This window comes from Cajanus cajan, chromosome 3 (genome assembly GCF_000230855.2).
Source record: "Cajanus cajan strain Asha chromosome 3, NIPB_CcT2T_4, whole genome shotgun sequence".
In the NCBI taxonomy this organism is placed as follows: Eukaryota; Viridiplantae; Streptophyta; class Magnoliopsida; order Fabales; family Fabaceae; genus Cajanus; species Cajanus cajan.
In genome coordinates, this window is record NC_138519.1 from 41,465,619 (window position 1) to 41,472,063 (window position 6,445).

At 31.9% G+C, this 6,445-nt stretch overlaps 1 long non-coding RNA gene across 1 annotated transcript; it reads left to right on the top strand.

Annotated features, from left to right (window-relative positions):
- The first annotated feature begins 728 nt into the window (after positions 1 to 728).
- Positions 729 to 1,832, top strand: LOC145956559 (uncharacterized). The gene is made up of 2 exons (XR_014432805.1): positions 729 to 841; positions 1,581 to 1,832. It is a non-coding gene; the product is annotated as an uncharacterized LOC145956559 (long non-coding RNA).
- Positions 1,833 to 6,445: the final 4,613 nt, after the last annotated feature.

Here is a 6,445-nt window from a genome sequence, read left to right on the forward strand (position 1 = left end):
TTCATACAAAATAAAATTTAAAAGACATATTTTAGTAACACTTTATTTTATTATTTTAGAAAATGCATGAAACAATAAAATAAAACAAAATATTAAAATCAATTACTAGCTAGCAATCATGCAACACAATTATATATTCTTTTGAAAAAATCATAACTTTTTAGTCTTTATGTCTTTCTTTTATTAAAAATACAAAGTAAATCTTTCTCATTACAATGATTAAAAAATCATTTAATAAAAATACATTGCTGAAAATTAGGAGAATTATTCTCCTTATAAATGTTATATAGAAAAAATATCAATATAATTATGACATTGAAAAAATTATTTAACTTCCAATAGTACCTTTATTTATATCAAAGAATCAAACATAATACAATATATTTACATCATATTTGTTACTTTATTTATCTTTTCTTTTATTTTCTTTTTCACTTTTTGTATGTTTTCTCAGTTTTTATAAGAAAATTATTCTATCATTTTTATTTTTGTACCATTTTTATAATTTATTTTCTTGATTTTTTCTTCCAGATCAGCTGTATTTAATTAAAATAAGAGAAAAAATTAAATAATAAAAGAAAGGTATAGAATTTTAATAGTGAAAATCTTCATCAAAATATTTTTAATTTCTTATTATAAAAGTTTCACCGGTTTCCTTATATATCTTTTTCTCATAATTTGTATTAATTTACCTGTGCATCTTAAATAGCCTTCAAGCAGAGTGTGCTAATCCATCTATCCAGAAAGCAAGAGAAAAAAAAAAACTTTACAATGGCACTAAAGATGCTCAATCTAAACATTTTCTTGGGATTTCTATGTATTGCTTTGGTTTTGGTTTCAGGTAACGAATTATCCAATAACTAAGTTACACTGTTTACATGATTATCTCAATAATTTTGAATTTTGCAAATAAATTAGAGCAATCTGGAAAACAAACTTCTTACATTGTTTTCTTGAAATTTGTTTCAGATCAATAGTAATGCATTGATGTCTTCTTAAATTTACCATGTCTATTTTACTGTGCTTTTCATAATATGAAAACTCCCCCTTAATATATAAGAATCTATTTCATTGTTTTTGACAAATTGTTTCATGTTAGTTTTGTAATTATCTTAAAAATCTCAAATGTATTAATATTCTTTTAATTTTAACCCTATATGTTTTGTTGATTCTATTAAAATTTCGAGCATTTTATGGAAAAAAATGATTAATCAAATCCGATTCATGTGTAATCACATTAAAATGTTATTTCTTGTCCTAGTTTCAGTACACAATTAGGGTTACTATTAAATAATTTTTTTATAATTACTAGTAGGAAAGTGTCTCTTCGTATCTTTCTATATATTTAAATAATTGCAAAAAAATAAATAAAAATTTGAAAATAGGTAGCCATATAGAATAATTTTAATTAAAAGCTAACAATAAAAGTAAAAATCAAAAAATGTAATCACGAATATATCTTCTTTGTAATAGATATAAATATTATTATTACAAATTATTCATTAATAAATTTATCGATAACGATTTGGACATGAAACTTGTTCTGAACTATTCAAATGTTATAATATGTTTTATTGCAGGGCAAGTGATAGCAGATGAGAAATTGGATGGTGGAAGTTGGTTGTATTGCTTGGGAGAGAAGTATTGTCCAGACGCTACTGCTTGTAACCAATATTGTATAAATATGCACTTTCCTGGGGGCGGTCAGTGTGTCAACAACTCATGTTGCTGCAAAGGATAGGATTTTTTGGTTTTTTTAAGAATTACCAAAAGAATTCATATTATGCACTTTGTGTGTTCAAAATAAAAAAGTATTGTTGCCTCTTAAAAAATGTGAAATTTATTTTAGATTCTTTTTATTTTTGTGAAGTTAATAAGTTATACGTTTTTTATTCAATGAATTAGGGAAATTTAAGTCTGTAAATTTTTAATTGCGCATATAACATGTTAAGTAGATTTTTTTATTAGTACGTAATTGATTAACTAGTACTAAGATAATTATCAAATGCTATATTAATAAAGTTAATAAAAATATTTAAGAGAAATTTTAAAGAAGTAAAAATAATCAAATTATAAATGAATTAAAAATGAGCTAAACTTGAACAATGAATTTTTTTTACAAGTCAAGTTAAGGTTTTTAAATTTCAGACTCTTCAAAAATTTTAAATAAATATTCATTATTTAAGTAGTATTAAGAAAATAATTAATTAGTGTAAAGAAAAGAGAAAAGTAATTAATGTTTAATATATACTTAAACTATATTGATGATAAATTTTTAAAAGATATTTTCATTGAAAGCAACAATTAAAGTTGACAAAAAAAAAGGGTAAAACGTTCATATACTTTGAAGGAATAATGCAAATAAACATTCACAACGAAATTCAGTAGGAAAAAAAAGAATAAAGGAAAGAAAAGAAAGATTATAAGCAAGACAAAATTAATTTGGTAACCAATAACCACAACAATAACTAGTCATAGACCAAGAAATCCCGCAACAGGTAGTCTCCCACAATTTGCTTGACAAGAAAAACTATTTTGGTATCATTGCTTTGAAAATTGACATTCCAAATACTTTTGACATATTAGATTGTAACTTTCTTATTAATGTTTTAAAGCTTTTAGTTTTACTAATTGTTTCTTTTTAATTGAGTGTCTGCTATGGTATTAGTCTACTAAGACGTCTATTATAGTTAATGGCAAACCTCATGCCTTCTTCCCCTATGGTAAAGGTATGGCAGGGAGATTCTATATCTCTTTTAGTATTTTGTATAGTTGTGGAGATTTCGATTAGAGTTTTAACCATGTTGGCTAACTATGGTAAATTGGCAAGATTGACGGTCCTGTCAAGTACACTTTCCTCCACATGTCTTTTATACTAGGACACTAAGTTTTCTGGTACAACTAAGGCTACTGACTCAATCGACTTGGCAATATCTGGGTCGGCCAACTCGGTTCAAAAGGTCAGCATGCTCAGTAATAAAAAACCAAGTCATGTGAATTAAGATGAGATTAATTTACCTAATATGCAGTTTAATCCCCTAAATTTTTGGGGACTATTCCCTAATTACGGCCCAACTACAACTAGTATAAATAATGTTGAGATTCATGGAGTAGTGAATCAACTCAAACTTGGAGTATGAAAGTTTTGATGATAACAAAAGGTGGATTCTAAGAATCAAAGCTGACCAAGGACATCAACAAGTCAAAAACAAGTCAAGAAAAAGATATGACTATTATGTGTAATAGGGATAGTTCATAAGTTGTATTGATTTGTTTAGCTTATTTTGCATGTGTGTTTTGTGCATGAGTTAATCTAATTTGACTGAGAGTGAGTATGATGATGATTTAAATACTTGGAAAGTTATTTTGAGATATAAAACTGAGTTTTTGAAAACTAACTCAAAATAATCGATTATCATTAAATGTAATCGATTATTCTAGCAACAGGTGAAAGGAAGCCTTGCTGTAATAATCGATTATTTGTGAAATAATCGATTATCCCAGGAAGCACTCTCTGGAATAATCGATCGATTATCCTGCAAAATAATTGATTATTCTGTTCTTGAGTAATTTCCAGAAATCATGAAGAACAAAATAATCGATTATCCTTTAAAATAATCGATTATCTGGTTTTGAAAATGTTATAAATAGTTTTCACACATTGAAACTTCAAAATAGAGAATGAGTTAACAATCAAAAAAAGAAAAACGTTATTGTGAAGTCTTTGTGACCTTCTTGGAGTGTTTTCTTTGTGAAACCAAGAAGTAAAACATTTTTGAAATGCTTTGAAAGAAGATCATCATCATCATCATCATCACATTCTTGGGAGAGAAAGATTGAGATTTTCTTTTGGAATTCACAGTCTGATGTGTTCAGCTTCCAGGTGAATTCGTTCCTTAATTCTTTGTATTGTGTAAGGGAAATCTTGAGTAGGTGTCTCATGTGGTAAGGAATTCTTGTAGTGGGTTTCTACAAGAAGTGCTTTCATGGGGTCAAGAAAGTGGTTATCTTGTAAAACTTCTTCATTGAGATAGTGGAACAAATCTTGATCAGGTTATGATTGAGGACTAGATCTAGGTCACATGTGGAGTGGCTGAACCAGGATAAAAGACTTGCGCATTCTTTTCTCACCCTTATCTTTTACTTTAAGCAAAATCTTGGTTGAGTGTTAAAGTGAATAATCTTGATTAATATGTTTGTATGTACAACATTGCTTTAATTTGAATCAAAGTGTTGGATATTAAGTGTTCTTAACTTTGAACTTTATCAAAGATTAATCAAGAAAGCATATAGGACTCATTCCCATTAGCAAGTCTTTCAAGGAACTTCTTTGAGAATTCGTATTAGAAAGGTTTAAATTGAAATAAAGATTCTAAAAACTGAAAAATTTTAAAGTGTCATAGAATCCAATTCACCCCCCTCTTGGATTGAGCCATTCATTTCTAACAAATAGACCCCAATAAGGTATGTAATTCAACTCAATTACTGCATTTAATACATCGATCCCTTATTGACTTGAGCATCATAGTGTCTTTTGTAGGCACCCCCACCACCTCGGACTACATAGAGTGAAGCTTGAAGGCCATGGCCTGAAGCCGAGATCGTGATAATTAAGTGATTAGCAAGGTGTGTCTCCTAATACAGGAAAATTTGCCACCCATTGTGGGGCTGAAGAGTCTTTTTCAGCCCCTTTAAACTCCATCAACTGAGACTAAGACATGGTAGCTACACGCAAAGGACCTTCAACATCAACCCAGCCGCCCCCTAATACTGAACACCATCTCGGCATGCCTGGACAAGAGCGGTACACTTACGGAATGCACCAGATGCGACAGGAACCCATAGAATAGGAGGGCCGAGTAAGCATGAAGGACCCATCGAACTGTAATGATGACCTACGCCTGCTGTGCAAAGAGATGGCTATTATACACAAGCAGCAAGAGGCTGATGCTAGGGAAATGGCCGACCTTCGACGTCAAAATGTCGAGCTCAAGAGCTTAAACAAAAACCTAGATCCCCACCACTCCTACGCCCTTAGAAGAGTCGATCTATCATGTCCCAACTAATCAAGTTTCCCGGACACTTGCCACCTCTTTGGTGAGCGGTAAAGACAACACTACAAGAAACTCTCTCAAACACCCATTCTCCTGGAGAATAATGGAATCCACCCAACTTGACCATTGGAAGAGCTTACCCATTGATAAATATGACGGATCAATCGACCCCGAGGAGCACTTGAATGTGTTCCTAACACAAGTCACTCAATCAACTCAAGATGATGCCACGTTATTGATGGAACTACTTGGAGAAAGGTTGATGTTCTTCAAGTTGAACCGTCCAAGACCTTTTCCTCTTGAGGTTGAACACGTGAATGAGAGGGAAAACTCCATTGAAGAAGCTCCAATGGAGGTTGAACAATGGAGGGGGTTCGACCACTCCTTGAAGATGGAGAAGCTTAAGGAACCTTGCTCAAATGTTGAAGTTCCTTTGAAAGAAACCTAGAGAGAATTGTCTCCACGGTTTTGTGACTTAAGAGAAGAGAGAATTCTAAGAGAATTTTCTGAATTCATTCATCAAAAGTGAGAGAATAGGTGAGGTTTACAAATATATAGGGAGAGGTAGCTTAGAGAGCAAGCTAACCTTAACCATGGTTCACTAGGAACCATGGTAAGGTTTAGCTTAACCGTCCAAGGTTTCTAAAACTTGGAGAGCAAGCTAACCTTGACCATGGTTCACTTGGAACCATGGTAATGTCGGCCTAACCACCCAAGGTTTAGAAACCTGGAGAGCAAGTTTCTAAACTTGAAGAGAATGACTCAAAAATCCGGCCAAGTAGTGAAGGAATGAGCTAGGCGGCCATGACTCATGACTACATTTTGCTCACTTGATTTATTTTAAAAATGTTGATTTGGTTTAGTTAGGTTCATCATATGATGATGAGACCTAGCTAAATTAAATCTATGAAAAATTAGGAGAAAAATGAGTCTAATATGTAAAATTTTGCCTAGGCCCAACTCTGGCCCAATTTCTAATCACACCCTCAAGCATTGCTAAATGTCACCCCTTTTTCCCTACTGAAAAATAGAAAATGAATGTATCAACAAGGGAGGTTAAATGGAGTTAAACTCTCCAAGTAACCCACCCTAAAACCAATATACAATGACTAATAAAAGCAAGTAAAGTGCCTCACAAATACAAAGGCAAAAATAACCTATACAAGAGAACTATGTACAAAATATACACAAGTAGAACTAGGCCTTCTCTTCATGATAGAGTAGTCCAAGTTAAGAATACCTTGGGCTTGAGAAGCCCACTAGTCTTCAAGAGGTCCACCTCTTCTTGAATGCTCCTAGCCATAGCTCTAGTGATTGGGCCCTTGGCCCATGGTCTATCATCCCCTCCCTCTTGAGAAGGATTTTTCCTCAAATTTGTAGGGTCATCTTCC